Below are 21,696 nucleotides of genomic sequence, written 5' to 3' on the forward strand. Positions count from 1 at the left end.
AAGCACAAATAAGCAAATGGACTGGTGGTCCACAACAGGAGTTGTTAGGTGAAAGCGCACATAATGTGTATGCTCCAAACCTATTTATAAGAAAGCAACCTTGACCTTTAATAGTAAAGATGCAATCCTACCAGCAGAAGGAGTTGATTCTGTCAAAACTGTGGCTGAAGAACAAAATACTAAAAGTGGGAGACAGGAGTGTGTTTGTGGAGAATGATTACTCGTACACCAGGCAGAAGAGGAGTCAATTCATTTCACTGTTGGCATGTCGAGATGCAGGTGTGAGATTCAAACTGCTGTATCCAGCTGTCATTTAGGTATTCTTCCCTGGAGGGGATGACGTGCATGCTAAGGAGGAAATACAAAAGTTTGCCCAGCAAAAAGTGAGCTGTGAAACAGAAGGAGATTCTGCTTCTTGTTCTTCTGGTAATAAAGACCACAAAGAGACTGTACCTGTGAAGCCTTTTCCAGTATTTTAATGGAAAATGTTGGAGAGAAGCAAGGGAGCACAAGAGTTGACTAGAAGAAGCGAGAGTATGTTGGAAATGAAGCAGGCGAAAAACAAAAAGACAACTTGGAAACACCAAAGCAAATTCTCTCTTAGTTTAATTCTCTTTCAGTTTAATGAAGCGCTTTTCGTCTTGCGCATGTTTTTTTCTGAGAAGTCTTGACACATGTGCAAGACGAAAAGCGCTTCATTAAACTGAAAGAAAATTAAACTGAGAGAGAATTTGCTTTGGTGTTTCCAAGCTGTCTTTTTGTTTTTCACTAGTTTGTCTGCATGCTAAGGAGGAAATACAAAAGTTTGCCCAGCAAAAAGTGAGCTGTGAAACAGAAGGAGATTCTGCTTCTTGTTCTTCTGGTAATAAAGACCACAAAGAGACTGTACCTGTGAAGCCTTTTCCAGTATTTTAATGGAAAATGTTGGAGAGAAGCAAGGGAGCACAAGAGTTGACTAGAAGAAGCGAGAGTATGTTGGAAATGAAGCAGGCGAAAAACAAAAAGACAACTTGGAAACACCAAAGCAAATTCTCTCTTAGTTTAATTCTCTTTCAGTTTAATGAAGCGCTTTTCGTCTTGCGCATGTTTTTTTCTGAGAAGTCTTGACACATGTGCAAGACGAAAAGCGCTTCATTAAACTGAAAGAAAATTAAACTGAGAGAGAATTTGCTTTGGTGTTTCCAAGCTGTCTTTTTGTTTTTCACTAGTTTGTCTTATTTTGGTTCCTGTCTGTTGGAAATGAAGCAGGGACAGGATTTGGGCGATGGAGAAGAATAGTAATAAAACCAGTAACTTACCGTGGGATTACAGTGCAATAATTATATTTGTGAAATATGACAGAACCAGAAATTCTGGAAATATTGGACTTTTCAAAATGTGTTGGACTTGTGGGGGACTCCCTACTTCATGTCGTTAATATTTGGAAAAATGCTTTGGGGAGGGGAAGAGAGAGGAGAAAGCTAACTGTAAGTAAACAATGTATTTTCTTAATAGTACTGTATTTGTGGTACATGGATTTCTTTGCATGGTATTTTTAAGTGTAATGAAGATTGTAAACAGGTGCTGTTTTCTTTTCTTTTCTATTTTTCTCCCCTCTTGTCTCTTTTCTTGTACAGTTTTAAGAAATATATGCAATGCAATGAAAAAAAACGAAAAAAAGCCTGGTTAAAAAAGGCATGACAAAGTTAAAATTAATGTGCTTTTTCTCATTTTTGCATGGAGAAATGACTGGATTAATGACCTTAGACTAAAATGAAAAAGAATACTGAATATTATGAGTTTCATTTTTCTAGCAAATGCATGTGTACCTAGTAGCAATTCTGCAGCTGGTCTTCATGATTCCATGGAAACAATCTGATAAAGAAAAACGGTCTGGTTCTCATGTCTCCGTGGAGACAATCTGATAAAGAGAAACTGGAGATAGTCTGATGGAAGGGGATTGGCTGAGGGAAAAAGAAAACAGAAACTAGCTAGGACATAATGTTCTCTATAAGCAATTAGGGGTTTTCTCAGCTGAGAGAGCTTTAAAGATAAGACAAAACCAATTAGACCTGAAGTAAAGTTTTCTCGGTTTTTTTAAATGCAATGTGGACACATATAAACAGGTTCATTTTTTTCTCCCTTCTTCTCTCTTTCTCATTTTTCAGTTTTAAGAAATGTAGGCACTACAAAGTAAAAAAAGGAGGGAGGGGAGAGAGGAAAGGTCTGGTTAAGAGAATATGACAAAAGAAAAATAGTGTGCTTCTTCCCATGCTTGCATAGGGAAATGACTGGCTTAAGACCCTGGGCATTATCCAGTAACAAGATTACAAAGTATGTAAATGAAAAAGAATATTGAATATTATAAGTTTTTTTTTCTGGTAAACAAAGTATCCTTAGCAGTTTTGTGTCTGGTTTGCATGTCAGTAGAAGACAATTTGATAAATAGAAATGGCTTGGAAAAATGTTTACGGAAAACATTCAAGTGTTTTCTCAGATGGGAGAGCTATAAAGATAGACAAAATCAAATATCACTTACTAATAGCACATGCTGTACCATGCATCTTAGCATCACTAACCTTTTTTTTTTTTTGGTTAACTCTAGCCTGCTTGTGTGAATAGCAACTTAAAACTTTTTGTTCTTATTAGGAAGCAAAACTTCAATATTTGAAGATGTACATAGTTTATTGTGTTATTATTAAGGTGATAGGTTTTAAGGGGGGGTTGGGGGTGTTGGTTGCTCTATTTGAGGCCTTTCAAAAAAAAAGTTATGTAAGATGTGGCATAGGTTCAAATGGATATGACAAGAAACAACTGTATAAAAGATCAACCTGCTGAACAGTACATCTATGTAACATAAAAATTGGAACTAGACATTTAACAAAAAAGCAGTTATACATAAAAGATGGTAATAATAACTAAAGTGATGCTTTCTGTAATGTCTTTCAATCTGAATAGTCTTACAGATAAATATAAAAAAGAAAGAGTAGTGAACTATATAAAAATTTTAGAGAGCAAATAGTTATTCTACAGGAGACACACCTGGAAAGAACCGAACATTTGAATTTGAAAAATAAAGGCTTTCAGGATGGTTATTCAGCAGAATATCTGGGGTAAAGGAAAAGAGGAGAACTTATATTAACTGCAAGAGGAGCTCCAATAGTGATAGAAAAGGAAAAAAAAGATAATAAAGGAAGATATATAGTACTAAGTGGCTACTGGCAAGGGAGGAGGATTTCACTGGCATGCATTTACATTCCACCTAAAACTATTATAATGGAGCTTAAGAAAATTCTGGGAGAAGAAATCAGCTTTCAGCAAGGAATATTACTTGTATGTGAAGACTGGAATTTGGTTTGCAACAGTGAAGATGTGTCTGGGGAGCCTAGAAGGGAAAATATAACAAAGGAGAGTAAATTTTTGAAGACTTTATGAAAATGTTTGGCATGGAAGATGTGCATTCAGTACTAAGTGTTTGGAGATAATTTACATATTATTCTCCAAGATACAAAAACCTGGGCTAGGCTAGATAGAATTTATATCTCACAGGAGCATGTGCATTTAATTGAAGGCCTTGAAATGCACCCAATAACTATTTAAGATCATGCACCAATAATAACTAAAATAAAAGCGCAAGGTAATGAAATAAAAATAAAACACTGGCACTTTCCGACCTATCAGTTGAAAAGAGAGGAATTGAAGGAATGGGTGCTGGAATTATTTCTGGAGAAGATAGAAATTTCTTCTGAAAATACGACTAGGGAGTGGGATAAAATTAAAGTAGAGTTTAAAACTAGGGTGGAAATAAAGGAAAGGGAGATATGGTTAAGAAGTAGCAAGAATGATTTAGAGGGACTGACAAATGTTAAAGTATTGCAAAACGGGGGGGGGGTCTCTTAGAACAAGAAAAGGAGCAACTGTAGTATGCTAAACAGAAAATAAGGGACTACCTCAATAATATGCACAAGTGTAGAAAGACTGCTGTTAAGCAACTGTTTTTTGATAATTCTAGAGTGCAAAAACATTTAGCAAAATGACTCAGGCAACAGAAAGTGGAAAGGGCTGTCACCAAGCGTACAGAGCCTGTAACGAGGAAGATAACAAGAAATCCTGTGGAAATATTCGAAATATTTCAGAAATTTTAGAAAGTTTGTATAAAGCAGAGAAATATAGAAATCAAGAAAAGGTACAAATGGAAATGTTTACGGAAGAATTAAATATGCCAAAGTCAGAGGTAGATGAGGCTCAATTACTAACAGTTAGGATAAGAAGAAATGAGATAAGAATGGCTATGTATAACCAATCTATAGGAAAGTCCTCAAGAATAGATGGTATTCCTGCAGAAGATTGGAAGCTAGAAGGGGAAAAAAACTGATAAAAATCTGGAAGGTTTTGTTTAACAGTATTTTAAGAGGAGAAGTACCAGCATCTTGGTAGAAAGTGGTAGTAACAGTAATACTTAAAGAGGGTAAAAATCAATTGGATCCAGCTTCATACAGGCCCATTTCAATACTAAACCATGATTATAAAGTGTTCATATCTATAATAGCTAAAAGAATGACAAAAGTGATACTAAAAATGAAGGATATGGACCAGTGCGGTTTTGTGGAAGGGAGGCAAACATTTAACAATATTAACAGAACATTGATGATCCAGAGGGAAGCAGAATATAAGAAAATACCACTGATAGTGGTGGGTCTTCATGCGCAGAAATTATTTGACAGAATAGACTGGGACTTCATGAGCAGGGCAATGGAAGCATTTGATTTCCCTGATACAATTATAAGGTTGATTAGGAGGATATATGAGAGATAAGAGGTGAAAATTAAAGTGGGTGGGGTCCTCTCTGATAACTTATGCTTGAGTAGAGGAACCAGTCAGGGTTGTCTGTTTTCCCCTTTGCTTTTGCATTATATTTAGAACCCCTGGCAAAGAAAATAAGTGATTCAGAAATTCAAGGATATAATTGGTATGGTAGTCAGGAAAAGCTGTCTCCATTTGCAAATGATATTATTTATACATGACAAAACCAGAAAGGGACATTACAGTGTTGTGGAATATTTTAAGACAGTTTCTTATCTTCTCAGGATACAAAAATTAATGAACTAAAACAAAGGCCATAGCGGTAAATTATGTACCCACACACAAATTGGTCCAACAATATCCATATTTATGAGGACACAATAAAATGAAGTGTTTAGGAGTACGGATTAGAAATAACTCTGTTGTGGCAGCTAAGGATATGTGGGAAGAGACTAAATAGAAGATAATTGGAAGCTTTGTTATATGGATATGGATACTAAGATACAAGCAATTAAAATGTTTTTTGTCCCTTTAGTCTTATGCACAGGTCAACCCAGCCACTGGGGATAAACAAGCCAGTGCATTTCTTTTTGCCAGTCCCAAGCCCAGATAAATGTGGAGGGTTACATCAGGAAGGGCATCCAGTGTAAAACTTTTGCCAAATGACATATGCAGACAATAGAACAGATTTCCATACCAGATCGGTCGAGGCCAAGATTAACAATGACTGCCACCAGTACTGTTATCCAACAGGTTGTTGGTGGAACTTGGGCTACTGTTGGCCGAAGGAAGATGAGAAGAAGAAAAGAGGGAAGGCATGCCTGAAAGCAGGAAGAGAGGAAGAAGGTTAGGAGTGCAGTAGTGAGGGTAGGAACTTTGAATGTTGGCAGCATGACTGTTATAGGGAGAGAGCTAGCTGATATGATGGAAAGAAGGAAGGTTGGTATATTGTGCGTGCAAGAGACCAGATGGAAGGGAAGTAAAGCCAGGTGTATCTGAGGTGTGTTCAAATTGTTCTACCATGGTGTGGATGGTAAGAGAAATGAGGTAGGGGTTATCCTGAAGGAACAGTATGCCAAGAATGTTTTAGAGGTGAAAAGAGTCTCAGACAAAGTGATGTTTATGAAGCTAGAAAGTGATGGTGTGGTGACAAATATTGTTAGTGCATATGCTCTGCAAGCTGGGTGTGCAATGGATCAGAAAAAAAATATTTTGGAGTAAGATGGATGAAGTGGTGGTGAGTGTACCCAAGGGTGAGAGAGTGGTGATTGGAGCAGATTTCAATGGGCATGTTGGTGAAGGGAATAGAGGGGATGATGAAGAAATGGGTAGGTATGGTGTTAATGAGAGGAATGCAGAAGGTCAAATAGTAGTGGATTTTATTAAAAGGATGGACATGGCTGTGGTGAATACATATTATAAGAAGAGGGAGGAGCACAGTGTGACATACAAGAGTGGAGAAAGATGCACACAGGTGGATTATATGCTATACAGGAGGGTCAGTCTGAAGGAGATTGGAGAATGTAAAGTGGTGACAGGGAAAACATAGTTAGGCAGCATAGTATGGTGGTCTGTAGGAAGATGCTGGTGATCAAGAAGAGGAGGAGGAGTGTGAGGGTAGTGCCAAGGATCAAATGATGGAAATTGAAAAATAATGATTGTGAGGTGGAGTTCATGGAAGAGTTAAGACAGGCACTGGGTGGCAGTGAAAAGTTACAGAGGAGTTGGGTAACTACAGCAGAGCTGGTAAGGGAGACAGTTAGAAAGGTGCTTGGTGTGATATCCACACAGAAGAAGAAGGACAAGGAGACATGGTGGTGGAATGAAAAAGTACAGGAGAGTAAACAGAGAAAGAGGTTGGAGAAGAAGAAGTGGGATTGTCAGACAAATGAAGAAAGTAGAGAGGAGTATAAGGAGATGAGGCATATGGTGAAGAGAGAGGTGACGAAGGCTAAGGATAAGGCATATGGAGAGTTGTATGAAAGGTTGGACAGTAAGGAGGGAGAAAAAGACTTGCACCAGATGGCTAGACAGAGGGACCAAGCTGGAAAAGATGTGCTGCAGGTAAGGGTGATAAAAGATAACAAGGGAAACATACTCACAAGCGAGGAAAGTGCATTGAGCAGATGAAAAGAGTACTTTGAGGGGCTGATGAATGAAGAGGATGACAGAGATAGAAGGTAGGATGATGTGGGGATAGTGACTCAGGAAGTGCAATGGATTAGCAAGAAGGAAGTAAGTATAGCTATGAAGAGGATGAAGAATGTAAAGACTGTTTTTCCAGATGACCTACCTGTGAAAGCATGGAGGTGTTTAAGAGAGATGGCAGTGGAATATTTAACCAGATTGTATAATGAAATCTTGGAAAGTGAGAGGATGACAGAGGAGTGGAGAAGAAGTGTTTTGCTACCAATTTTTAAGAATAAGGGTGATGCACAGAGCTGTACTAACTACAGAGGGATACAACTGATCAGTCACAGCACGAAGTTATAGGAAGGAGTATTGGAAGCTAGGTTAAGAAGGGTGGTGATGATTAATGAGCAGTAGTATGGTTTCATGCCAGGAAAGAGCTCTACGGATGTGATGGTTGCTCTGAGGGTGTTGATGAAGAAGTATAGAGAAGGTCAGAGGGAGATGCATTGTGTCTTTGTGGACTTAGAGAAAGCATATGACAGGGTATCTAGAGAGGAGGTGTGGTATTGTATGAGGATGTCAGGAGTGGCAGAGAAGTATGTAAGAGTGGTACAGGATATGTCCGAGAGTAGTGTGACAGTGGTGTGGTCTGTGGTAGGAGTGACAGATGCATTTAAGGTGGAGGTGGGTTACATCAAGGATTAGCTCTGAGCTTCTTATTTGCAATGGTGATGGACAGGTTGACAGACAAGATCAGACAGGAGTCCCCATGGACTATGATGTTTACGAATGACATTGTGATCTGTAGTGAGGGTAGGGAACAGATTCAGAAGAACCTGGAGAGGTGGAGATATGCTCTAGAGAGGAGAGGAATGAAGGACAGCAGGACTAAGATAGAATATATGTGTGTGAATGAGAGGGAGGATAGAGGAATGGTGAGGTTGCAGAAAATAGAGTTGGCAAAGGTGGGTGAGTTTAAATACTTGGGATCAACAGTTCAGAGTAATGGAGAGTGTAGAAGAGAGGTGAAGAGCATACAGACAGGGTGGAGTGGGTGGAGAAGAGTGTCAAGACTGATTTGTAATAGACGGGTACCAGTAAAAGTAAAAGAGAAGGTCTACAAGAGGGTACTGAGACCAGCTATGTTATAAGGGTTGGAGACGGTGACATTGATGAAAAGACAGGAGTCAGAGATGGAGGTGACAGAGTTAAAGATGTTAAGATTTGCATTGGGTGTGATGAGAATGGACAGGATTAGGAATAAGTATATTAGAGGGTCAGCTCAGTTTGGACAGTTTGGAGACAAAGCCAGAGAGGTGAGATTATGTTAGTTTGGACATGTGCTGAGGAGGGATGTTGGGTATATTGGGAGAAGGATGCTAAGGATGGAGCTGCCAGGTAAGAGGAAAATATGAAGGCCTAAGATAAGTTTTATGGATGTGGTGAGAGAGGACATGCAGGTGGTTGGTGTGACAGAGCAAGATGCAAAGGACAGGAAGAAATGGAAACAGATGATCCGCTGTGGAGACCCCTAATGGGAACAGCCGAAAGAGAAGAAGATATCAATTTTCAGCTTCATCTGATTTTCCCCATTTGCTGCTATGACATCTGTGTTGTCAGTACTCAGGAACATCCGAAAGAAGAAGAAGAAGAAGTCTTATACACAGGTCAGGCATATTTTCATCAACCAGAGGAGAAGCTGTGGATAGCAATTAAAAAAGAGTTGAAGGATTTTATCTGGGAAAGGAAGACAGCAAGGGTAAAGTGGGATAAGCTGATTCTTCCAATAGAACAAGGCAGACTAGGATTACCCGTTTTGAGGGAGTATTTTAGAGCACCACAGTTAAGGCTCTTATACATAGCACAAGCAGAAAACTACAATTCAAAGTGGAAAGGAATGATGGTGATACAGGGAGGAAGCTCAAGAAATAAGGAGAGACTGGGATTTTGGATGCAGACTCTTAAGGAGAACAGTAATTGGCAGCTCAGTATTAGTGAAGGAGCACACAAGCATCAATTTGTTTAGCACTCTAATGAAGTCTGTTTTTTGTCAAGGTGAAAGAAGCAGCCCTCCAATTATGTGGTATGAAGCCTATTTAAGACCATAGTTAAATAATAACTCCACTAGTCCTGATAGGTCATGTTTTAGACTATTCAGGAGGCATCCTGGGATATTTTCAGGGCCATTTGAGGCTGTGCTCCTGGCCTTTGCAAGTGCAGCCAGGATATTCTCTCTCTCTCTCTCTATAGCTGGAGGGGTTACGTTTGAAGGTGTTTCTTGTAAGGTGGCTGGGGGTGAGTGGGGGGTAAAGTTGGAACTTAATTTTTTCAGCCAGCAGATTTGCTTTATCACCCAGCTCAGTTAATATGGCGCATTTAACCACCAGTTCAGCACACATAGCTGAAGAAGGTTTTATGGTTGTCATTATCCTATCTTGACCTCATATTGAACTTATTGAACTTAATTAGCCCTCTTAGCTGCCTGCTTATTTTGATGAGAGAGTTATTATCTTTATGAGAGTTACACTTCCTGATTTTAGCCATATTGTTTTTCCTTTTGTTGCATAACATCTTTAATCTGGGCTGCCACCAATGTAGCTTGTTGTTTAAGTTAGTTTTGGGCTTACGTCTGGTAGGTATAGCAGCCTCTATGCAGCCATTGACATGGTTGTACAGAGTTTCTGTGAACTCTTCTGCATAAGCTGATCTTTTCTGAATTTGGAGGGACAATGAATTTTGACAAACTATTGCTAAAAGGTAGCTTGCCTTGGAATAGTTCCTAATTATTACTGGGTTTACAGGGGTTACAGAGCTGATTTTGACTTCTAAGGGGACAGGTTTGTGGTCAGACCTTACCAGGGAGGATGTGACACTGGGGGTGGTACAGCATTCTTCCATATTTTTGAGTACAAGGTCCAGTATGTTGGAACCTCAGGTGGGCATATGCACTAACTGGTTAAGAGTGTTTGTATTTATGCAGTCCATTAATCTCTGTGTCTGCAGATTTGGGGCCATGCAGAATTTCAGGTCTATCGAAAGAAAAAGTCTCCATACGTTGGATGGTGAGTGTCTCCAATAGGTTTAAGTATGCTCTGTGAGTTTCATGGGACATAAAAGGTGAATTACAGCTTGGTAGGATATGGTATGGGATTTTATCTACAGTGACCTGCATGTGGAGAAACTCCAGCACATCATCTTTTTTAACCAACCTAGAGGTATTCTTTCTATTAATGTATATCAAGACACCTCTACCTTTAGTTGCTGCCTGTGCAGCTACTGTTCTAAAAGTGTGTAAGCCACTGAACCTTGCACTGCCAGGGTACTCTCTGCATCTTTAAACCATGTCTCAGTAACTGCACAGATGTCTATATTCTCTCAGCTGAGGAGGGCTTTGAGGGAGTTTAGCTTTTTGTTTAAGCTCCTGGCATTGAGCAGTAACCCCTTGAGGTTCAGTTCAGTTGATTTTTCTATGTCAGTAGGTTTGTCAATTTGGCATTGCCTAAAAAGGGCTCTATGGGGAGGAATTTAGTTTTAGTCAGTATTCAAAAGCCCAGAGGTGACAGATTGTAGTCCATCCTTGGCAAAGCATCATGGTTTGTTAAGCGTATCTTCCCATGCATGTAATTAAAGTGGCATAAAAGGAGAGCAGAGGAAATCTCCTTAAGACTTTGTTTCCCCTTTGTGAAGAGAGACTTGATGTCCAGAGCACTAGCTCAGATGAACTAGAACAGCCCAGGAGGAAGATGGGATTTGCTCCTGTTAAAGAATCTTAGACTACTGATAGAGAGAAACCCATTTAAAGAGACTATAACCCAGAAATATGGAAATGTTTTCAAGGTACTGTCTATGATTTTGTAGTTAACCCTAATACTTTTGTTTATGAAGAATTTGCATTTTTAAGTGATTTTGTGTAATAAACAGCCCTGTTTTCTATGACTGGTATCTTTCCTGTCTTTAACGTTCCACATCACTGGATCAAAGTTGGCATTTTACCACAGTTTTTTATACAAATGTTCTATCTCTATACTTACCTCTACCAACATAAAGACAACACTTGCTTCAGTATACATTTCCCAAAAAGACAGTCTTGTGCTGTATGCTGGACTTTTTTTCTTTGTGTTTCAGGTACACCTTTGTGTTGGTCCATTTGACAGGATTGCCAGAATGACAACTGTAGAACAATTTCTGCATTCCATTACCTACATATGTATCTTATCACTTGATTAATACACCTACCAAGGTAAATGGGACTGTGTAAGGATTCCAGCATGAATTGCCTGAGAAGGAAAAATTAAAGAAGCTGTGAACTTCTGTGCTGGATTCCTAAATGTCATAAGACTGCATACACCCTAGTTTTAGAAACCTCAGATTCCAATGCCTATCACAGAGGTGCCATTTGAACATATAGCTATGGGCATTGCTGGGTTATTTCAATATATTTTAGTTATTTTGGACTATGCAACTAAGTACTCTGAAGCTATCCTACTATGTAAGGTTAATGCTAATGATATAGCTATGGAGCTAGTTTTATTTTGCAGAGTAGGGATACCTGAGGAAATACTCACGGACCAGAGGACTCCTTTTATGTCAAGAATAATGTACCAACTGTGCCAATGCTTTAAGGTCAAATAATTAAAAACCTCAGTGTACCATGCCCAGATGGATAGATCTGCATAGTATTTTAACTGAACTTTTAAGGCAAAGCTGAAAAAGGTATTCAGGCAGATGGCAAAAACTGAGACCAGTTAATAACATGTCTTCTGTTTGCAATTAGAAAAAATTCACAAGCATCAACAGGGTTCAGTCTTTTTGAGTTAGCATATGGCAGGCACCCTCACTGCGAATGAGACATTGACAGAAGAACTTAATAAGAAGAGAAAATAGGTTGAAAGCAGTGATTACTGTAGTCTGGAAACATATGGAAAGGGTTGATCCTACACTACAAGAGGCATACAATAGAAACGCAAGGACCATGCAATTTAACGCTAAAGCTGAGGTGTTAGTTTTGGTCTCCTCAGCAGTAAACAAATTCTTATTCATTTTGTGACAATAGCATGTCCTATCACAAACTCAGTCAAAGGGTAATGCTTCTCAAAGTAAAGTGGACATGATAAAATAAAAGTTTATTTGTAAATTTCAGGGAAAATGTGTTGAAAACTCCTTCATGTCTCTGCTGTCTATAGTTTCCACAACATTCAAAAGATATTTTAATAAATACAACTTTTCAGACTTTAGTATCATCATTTTTGCTTTCAAACTGCCTGTATACCTATTGGTTTCATCAATGGTCTCCCAAACATGAAGAATTTAATAGGGCTGGTCTCTCATGCCATTTGCTCTTCCTTTTAGGATAGTTCTCCTGACATTTGTTTTTTTCTATTAGGATAGTTCTGCCTGCACTAAAACTCTACTTTGCAATATGGCTTGAAGGGCCTCTCCTTACAGGTCTTCACTATGCCAGTCTTAAAGGTCTCTCTTTCTTCAGATAGTACTAGTTCTGCCACTTCTGGTGACTCTTGCTCTATCCATTTTGGCATGCGTATCTTATACAAATGCCTGTAATTTATACTATACAGATTTTCATCCCCATGAAAAACACAGGATCTTGGTTAAGCTGCCTGACCACCTACTTTCAGATTCAGGCTGCAAACCTTCCCATGGCTTTTGCATTTCTACTTTGTCTGCAGCTTTAAATGTGGCAGTCTTCAGTTTCTATGTGATAACATCTCTAGCTCCTCTGTTGTCTTTACATCATTTTCTTTACTTTCTACTGATTTTCAGGTGTTAGTAATGTAATGGAAGTGGGTACTTTGATTTTCAACCTTCTACCCATAAATAATTGAGATGCTGAGAAATTGTATTCCTGTAAAGTGTTCATATAGTTCAAAAGCATGAGATGACCATTCTCACAGTCTGTATGTCCTTGACAGGCCATCTGCATTGTGAGGAGTCAGCCCTGGCCTATTAATTTAAATTTGGAAGGCTGCAAATTCAAGGCACAGACGCATCTAATTTACATTTCAGCTTTGGCCCATTAACATCGGAGATGGTGAGAGGCTGTGTTCCTGTAAAGAAGTGATCCTATTCTTCAAAACTGTGAGATGACAAGCCTGACATCAACTGCTATAGCTATTTCTCATGAAATTTTCTGTAAAATGATAGCTTTCTCCAGTATCCATAAGACTGCAGATAGTGTGAATTGGAATTTATATGTCTGACTTCCCACTCATGCACAAATCTTCTAACTTCCTGACTTTTGTATTGCGGATCATTATCAGCTATAACAACATCACATGTCTTTTGACTCTGGAATATAGACTTTGATGAATTGAGCACACTTGTTCTGCCTGTCAGTTTGATTATTTCAGGGTACTTGGAATAATAACTGACACATATAAGATATGTGACCTTCTTTAAAAGAAATAAATCTGTGAATATGTGGCTCCATTGTTTTCTAAGTCAGGGTTGGCTATCACTTCTTCTCCTGCAGTGGTGTTATAATGTGCATATTTTCTTTATCTGCTGTCAAGCAAATGCAATGCAATGTAATCCCCAGATGGGGCATTTAGGAAATCAAATGTCTAGGTATGTGAATGAGAATATTAACAGACCCATCTCCTATGTGGCTTTGACCACAACTGTGACACATTGATGCTGGCAATTGGTGCTGACGAAAGTTGTAATGGCAACACTCTGTAATGGAAATGATGCCCACCTATAGTGACCAAGAGGAATCTCATACATAAACAGCAGGCAACACTGTAGCAAAAGGTTTCAATCAGAGGCAGTGGCACCATCTAAACACCTCATGAGAGCAATGGTGTGATTCCCCTGCAGGGAACTATCTAGAATCAGATATTGGCAAATATTCCTGTTGAAGTCACTGAGATACAGAAATGGATGGAAATCATTAGTTCCTTTTAGGACCAGAAAGGGCCTGGAGTACCCTCCAACATCATCCACCTCTGGGACAGCCTCTAAGGCCTATTTCAGCATGACAGTCTGGACATGTCCCAAGAAAATCACTAAACAGGACTGACCCTATCACTGAAGCTCTTTCTGGAGGAAGAAGTATGAGCTTATATTATGACTAATGATAACTATGTCTAAAACTCACTTATCCTTTGTGGTAGTCCACTAAACCACAACAAACTTGAAGAACCATCTTACCACCAGAGTTAGTAGTGCTACTTGACAGTGAGGAGAGTTACCAAACTGCCAAGTTTAGTGGCACTGGAGAATCCAAAATGTGTGAAAGTAAGTGTTTCCTTTGATATAAAAGAATACTCTTTCTCCTTTGGAACTGTTCAGGTGGAAAAGAAGAAGGGATTGAAGGCCACAGAAGCTCTCCATTGAGGTAATGGCCTGGTTTATCATTAGGATGTCATTAACTAGATTCTTGGTATGGTGGCTCCTACAGAAGGTTAGCATCTAGCATCCGGTTCCTAAGGTCTGCCCTGCTAGAGAACAGTCTCAGCTATGTTATCCTGGGCAAGTACACCTCTGACCCTGTGTCACTACAATCTAACTTATGAAATGATGATATTCCACAATGGAGACCATGGACAAGGTCTCATGAAGATCCTTCTTAAGCCCAGTCTCTGACAGGTCTTAAAACATATCCAGCACATTTCTAACTAACCTAATACTGGAACAAGTGAGTAGACCCTCTTGCCACACCTGTCCAAAATTCTCTTAGTTCTCTGACAATAAGTCAAAATGCCATGGTCTGTGCAGCCTATAGTGGACTCAGCAGATCACACAGGTAAAAGCATTAGGATATTTAGCAAAGATTGTCAAGCCAGTCAGGCAGCAGATTGTAAAGACATCATTTTCAGGACTGATGATGCAGAATCAGGGTACTTGCAGACTGTTTTGATAGCATTCTTATTAACTAGTACAAAGGGAAAATTATACAGGGTTCCTCAAGCTTCTTCACTAGAAACTTCTCTAGGATCTTTTGAGGAAAAAGGAAAATGGTCACAGGCCATATTAAGCTGCTCCTAATCAGCCCAATGACATCCTTAAAGTAGAGGTCATCTTGAGGAGATGCAAATGGTAGAGTGATTGCATTTTCTCTATCCGTCTAACACTCGGTGGCCCAAACATTGTCAATTTCTGTTATCCTCAGACGATCCTAGGATGAGGGAGTAGCATTACCAGTAGAGTTCAGTTTCTATAGAGATAAGTGTGTGCACAACTGACACTAGGCCTTGTAGTATCAGGAAGCAGTGATGGAGCACATACTATCCAAATGCAGTATAATATAGGGAGAGGCTTGCGCTATACCTGACATGTACTTCAGAGCAGCTCCTTGATGGTACTCACCTGTACCCATGACTCAAGCGCCTTCTGGACATTAGATGTAACTGATATCCAAGCTCCAAGATATGACAACCAAATAGACTCTTCTTGACTGGAAACTGCTGCCCCTCAGGCACTTTAAACAGAAGGAGTATCCACCAATCCATAACTGATTAACTCTAAAAACAAAGTTGAAAATAAATCTGACTACCAAAGGGCTCAAGATGATCATTCAAAGACAGAGCAGTGCAAGAATGGGGCAGAAATCATCCATATCTGTTAAGAACAGAATGGGTTTAGTTTAGCCTTTTCACAGGAAAAGCAGTAAGATACCTTAGAAAAGCCTGCCAAACCTGTGGCACTCCCTGTCATCTGTTATAAAACTACAGCTATCCCACCACACATGCACATTTTTTTGTTTTGTTTTTGATTTTCCCTGTTTTTCCTAGCCGCTGCTCCCCCAGCTTTCTTTATGAACAATGATTAGATGTTAGCAGCTCTCATCCTGGTTTACTTTGTGCTGTTCATTATAGATGTTTGAGGGATATTTTTGTGGTAGAGTCATACACCAGTGGAAACAGGGATATCCACTGAGTATTCCAGTTCATTTCCACTCAATGAGGTAGAACTCATGTCATGTGACTTACTGACCTGCTAGGCTTGGCACAGATACATGATCAACCTATCACAGCAGATATAGTCACTGATAATCACTCCTTAATGGATGTTATTATTACTATCCCAGGAAGATCTCTAGGCGCAACAGATTACCCATAGTCCCTCTGTGACCTATGTTCCATCTCCTATTTTTCGTCATTCAAGAAGATCAAGGCATAATATCAGTGGTTAGAATCAGATTCCATAACCTAATTCTACCTAGATATTGCCCTTGAGTTTTGGTGAGATAAATATAAACCAGAGCTGATCTGGACAAACTCTCTACCATACAGGCCTGGCCTACAGCTGCTAGCCTCATTTTACACTATGCCCAAATGGCACAGAAACCCCTTCATGATTTCCCAAGCTAATCCTAAACACGGAACAGTACATATGTGGTAGTACTTCTCCCCCCCAGACTTCCCACACCCCTTGCTAATTATATATACCAACTCCGAGGTCACACTAAATTGGGGAAGGGCAGGTTCTGTTAAAGCTAAGTTACTGGTAAGTTAGTAGTAGATTTCAGTCCCTTTTTGTTGGGCAATTATGGCCATTCAATGACTTTTGATGACATCCCTGTTCGTTAAAAGCGCTGTTCGTTGACTAACGTTCGAAGTATAGCCATTCAATTTCATATTTTTTTGATCACCGAACATAGACCCTAACGTGTCATGTATGCCTCTGCATAATAACTCCTACCTTTGTTCTTTTTCATTTAAAGGAAAACCACACTCAAAAACCATAAAAAAAAAAAATGTTTTTTTCAGCACACCTTGAGCATTCCTGCAATACTAAAGTAAGTGGTTATTATTATTTTCAAATTTGCTATGAACAAAAATGCCCTTAAAAGGGGGATACCATGCTACATGATTTTGTTTTACAGTCAATGAGTTCACCTCCTAGGTGTCATTTTAGAGGGACAGACAGAAAACCCTATAATGAGAGGATCATTGACTGTGTTTCTCTCTCTCTCTCTCTCTCTCTCTCTCTCTCTCTCTCTCTCTCTCTCTCTCTCTCTCGCTCTCTATTTTCCGATCAACTTACAACATTACTGTGAGTGCCTACTTTTGACTGTCAATATCTCTAAAACAGCATTTTAAGAAATGTTTGAATGACAGGCTTGAAAATGTAGCCAATGTAATTGTTCTTTTTAAATTAATAACTGTATTTCAGTGTTAAAGAGTAAGAAATTTGACACTTGTACTTAACAGGTGTTACCTGGGCTGGGGTGGTTTGTGTTGTTATCTCAGTTTTTATACTCTAGCTGGAATTAGAGTCTTGACTGTCAGTCTTCCCTCCCCCAACTCACACTGACTTTTCTCAAATTAACACTGTACAATGCAAAACTAATGTAAAAAATACCAGAAGAAAATGTGCATTATTACAGAAAATACAGTGTAGAAAAACATGCAAAATCAAATACAGACAGAAAGTTAAGAGAGTAAGATGAACATTTTTTCTTTCTTTCTTTGCAGCACTCAGAGTCTGAATAAAGGGAAAGACGACTAATTTGTATTAAGAAAAATAAGCTAATATGTGAGTGGAGTTTATGTGTTCACTTGCATCTGAAAATTAAGCTTGAAAGCACTGTAATGTGCATACTGCTTTATGCTTTACTTCTACAATGATTATTTGGATTTCATTTAAAACTTTTATTTTAAATTTTATAGGACAAACACTGATAGCCATCTGCTAAACAAAGCAAAATACAGTCTCACAATGAAAACAGACTTCGCATTAAAGCTTCTCTGCACTTGAAACTCATATTCATTGAAACAGGACTGAAACCCACATTCAAAGAAAATGCATTTGGCCAGTGGCGGATAAAGTTTACCTTTGGGCTGTTTTCAAATCATAGGCCCTCTGCACACATATTTAGGACCATGCAAACATACATGTGTTCTTTGATTCACCTTCCTGATTGTATTAAATTATATTCCTTGTATAATACAGCACACTTATTAGAGCGTGTTTTAAATTTATTGTTTTGAACATTTTTCCAGCAAGCAATGAAACAAAATGTATGAACCAATAATGAAAAAAAAAACTGCTCAATTCAGAACATTCCCATCATAAAAGTCTACTCAAACTTTTGTCATTACAATCCACCAATATCAGTAAATATGCACAATCTCTACAGAAGTAAAAGTCATCTAAATAATTCCACATTAAAGATATATGTAACTAATGGATGTTGCTGCTAGCAAACAACTTTATATTTCATTGTTTCATCTACAAATAAAGTGCCCGTTGCCCTTAAAGAATAAACTGCCTATGTTACATTAAAAATATAAGCTAGTAATATTGCAATAGGGAATGTATGACAACTGATAGGTTCATAATTACTAGGTATCTCCTCTAAAGGAGGACATTCTCAGGACTGCAGCATTCACCACCCTTTAAAGTACAACACAATACAGTATCAGCACAACATCTACATACTGTCTGACTAGAACCCACAGCCTTCTGCATCAAAAGCAAGGATACTACCTGTTGTGGAACAATGCAAGCAGATTTAGCATAAGCAGAACTAAACTTTGCTTGCCCTGAAGCTCTCAGCTCCTTGTAAAATACACTTGACACAACTATATCTCTCAAATTTGCAGCACAAGAAATCTGAAAAAGACAATATTTATTGGGGTGGGGGAGTCAAAGGCCCAAATCTAGGGACACGTATTAAATATTGCTTGTATAATCTTAAAAAGTTTTGTGTTACCATGTGTTTCCTGAAAGACAGGAAGGTTGAAACTTAAATGGCTATCATTATTTAGTGAATTCAGTTCTCAATGATTTGCCAAAACCACAAAAGAGGAACAGATCAAACGTATGAGCCAAACAATCCAGACATTATGTAGAAATCTGGACAGTTGAGAGCAACTATGGACTGAACTCCTTGAATCACAAGTAGTGGAGTAGTGGTATGGGTAGAGAATTCAGCCTCTAGTACCTAAGGTACAGGGCTTGGGCCTAAGTAACACTAACCACCAGGTATACCTAATTGGGAAATTTTACACACACACACACACACACACACACACACACACACACACACACACACACACACACACACACACACAAAATAGCAGCAAAATTCCCTTACACACAAAGCATGAATAGTAGCAGCAAAATTCCCTTACACACAAAGCATGAATAGTAGCTGCAAAATGTCCTTACTTGAATGGCAGCAACATTTGAACGGCAGCAATAGGGAGCATGTACTGCGCTTGAATTGAACCAGCAATAAACACAAAGACAAATAGTAGCAGTAGCACACACACAAAGCATGATATTCCCTTACTTGAATGGCTGCAAAATTTGAATGGCAGTAGGAAGCATGTAGTGCACTTGAACTGAGCCAGCAATAAGAAGAAACATGTACCGCAAAATTTAAAATTGCGTGCGTGGGTGTCCAGGAAGAATAAGACATCTATACAACAACGCATAAGTAGCAGCATACAATTAGATGCAAAAAAAATAAATAAATAAAATTAACTACATCATTTCCTTCCTCTTAAACTTCTGCCAGTAACCTGTACAAAATCAATCACCTACACCCTGAATGCAATATTTTCCATAGTGAGGGCTCCTTTTATATTCTTCAGTCCCACTTTTTCAGAGCTTTCCCATACTTAATCTCCATAACCAAGCCATTAAACTGTTTTGCAGTGCTATAACCGAATCTTAATTAAGGCATATGCACAAACAACTCATCTGGTCAGCACAAACAGGACTGTTTCTGCTGTAAGCTGATCACTGACATGGCTGGCTAGATTGAGTTAACCCACTCACTATGCCCAGGCTCATTCCACTCCCCTATTCAACTCTCAGTTCTCAACTACATTACAAGTACTTAAATCCAGCCACATTCCCCTCCCAGCATATTACCTCTTCCATTCAACTTAACTCTCACCAATCCATTATCCTGGCCAATCATAATGCCAAGTCACCTCCACCCATTTCACACTCCTCCCATCTGGACTGACAGTTATCACCCCCTTCATCACCCAATTTCACTACCATCCATTTTAGCTACCCATGTAACCAACACCCCCAAACCTCAACTTCTTTAAACACTCACATATAAACCCCTGCTTCTCAAACAATATAATCAAATTGCTTCCCTTATACTCACCTCCATATCCCCCACAACAGTTCTTCTACAATCTCCCACCATAGTAAACCAACTTAGTCAATTCACCATGTTAGTACTCATTTTACAATCCATACTCATCCCATTCAAAGTCAAAGTTAAAGTAAACTGTATTGTCATTTAGACTCCACAAGGGTAACCTAAACAAAATTGCGTGCATCAGGCTCAATACTGAGATGACAATTACACACACACAAATTACATATAGCGCATGCAACATACATAACATTGTTAGGCTTTTATTTTACTACATACTACTATAAATTGCTATGTCTACAGCTTTTAGAAGCTGCGTGATTGACTATTACACATTTCTTTATTGCATACTTATTTTCCTGATATGTTAGAATACCTATTTATCGATAGGGGTTATCGTCCAGGTACAGTCCATTTGGCCAAACGGTGGGCTTCAAATCTTAATAGACAAGATTTGTTATCTTATAAAGATAGAAATAAGAATTTGATTCAACAGCCCTTACGTCTGGTTACTACCTATGGACGTAACACACGTGGTTTCATGAATATTATACAGAGACATTGGAATGTGTTGAGGGCGGATACCAAATTAAATTCCCTTCTTTTAGACAGATGTTCGTTTTCATTTAGACGGGGTCAAACTATTGGTTCTAAACTCAGTCATTATAAGAGGGTTTGTCCTGATACTAAATCTTTTACTCAATTGTCTCTCAGAGGGGGACCTTTTCTAGGTTGTACTCCATGTGGACATTGTTCATTTTGCACCCGGGTTCTACATGCTAGGGAATTCAGCAGTAAAAACACTTCTGAGGTCTTTGATATCAAATTTTGGGCCAATTGCAGTACTGAGTGGGTCATATATTTGGTGACCTGTACTTGTTCTGCCTTTTATGTGGGCCAGACCTCTAGAGCATTTCGTTTGAGAATATGTGAACATTTGAGTGACATTAAGAACAAGCGTTTGACCAATGCATTGTATAAACATTGTGTACAACATGCAGCAGCCTCCTTCAAGTTTGTTATTATTGATTGTATCAAAGGTACTTATAAAGATAAACACCATTGGCATGAAATTCTTTGTTTTAAGGAGAAAAAATGGATTGTGAAACTAGGAGATCTATTTTCACCTGGGCTTAATGACCAATTCTAAACCTAGGATTTTAATTGGTTCTTATGTGGTTTTCTACTATATATATGCTAACATTCAATTATTTTGATTGTTTGACTTTTTTGATTTTCACTGATGAAGGCTCTGTGGAGCCGAAACCGGTCTGAATGTGTTACTGAATGTGTTACTTCAGCTACATGTATATTATTGTACCAGAGGGGCTTGGTCCCGTTTTGTGAATAAACTCTTACTGCATTTTTATGCATGTTGGCATTTCCCAATACTTGCTGGCTTTTTCGTTTATGTTAGAATACCTAGCAGATAAAATTGTACTTGATTGACATTGTAAATACATAACTATGAGCAAGCATGTCATAATTTCTATTGCGCCATAATGGTTTGACTGACACTAGACCTTGTCAATGACTAACATTAGAGAGATTTCTTCCAGAGTTCAAGAACCTAATTGCCTGTGGGAAGAAACTATTCCTGAACCTGGTTGTTTTACATTGCATGCTGTAGTATTATCTGCCAGATGACAAGCTTGTAAACAGACGACAGGCAGGGTACATAGGATCACTGG

This window comes from Protopterus annectens, chromosome 12.part0 (genome assembly GCF_019279795.1).
Source record: "Protopterus annectens isolate FY-2018-M chromosome 12.part0, PAN1.0, whole genome shotgun sequence".
NCBI lineage: Eukaryota > Metazoa > Chordata > Ceratodontiformes > Protopteridae > Protopterus > Protopterus annectens.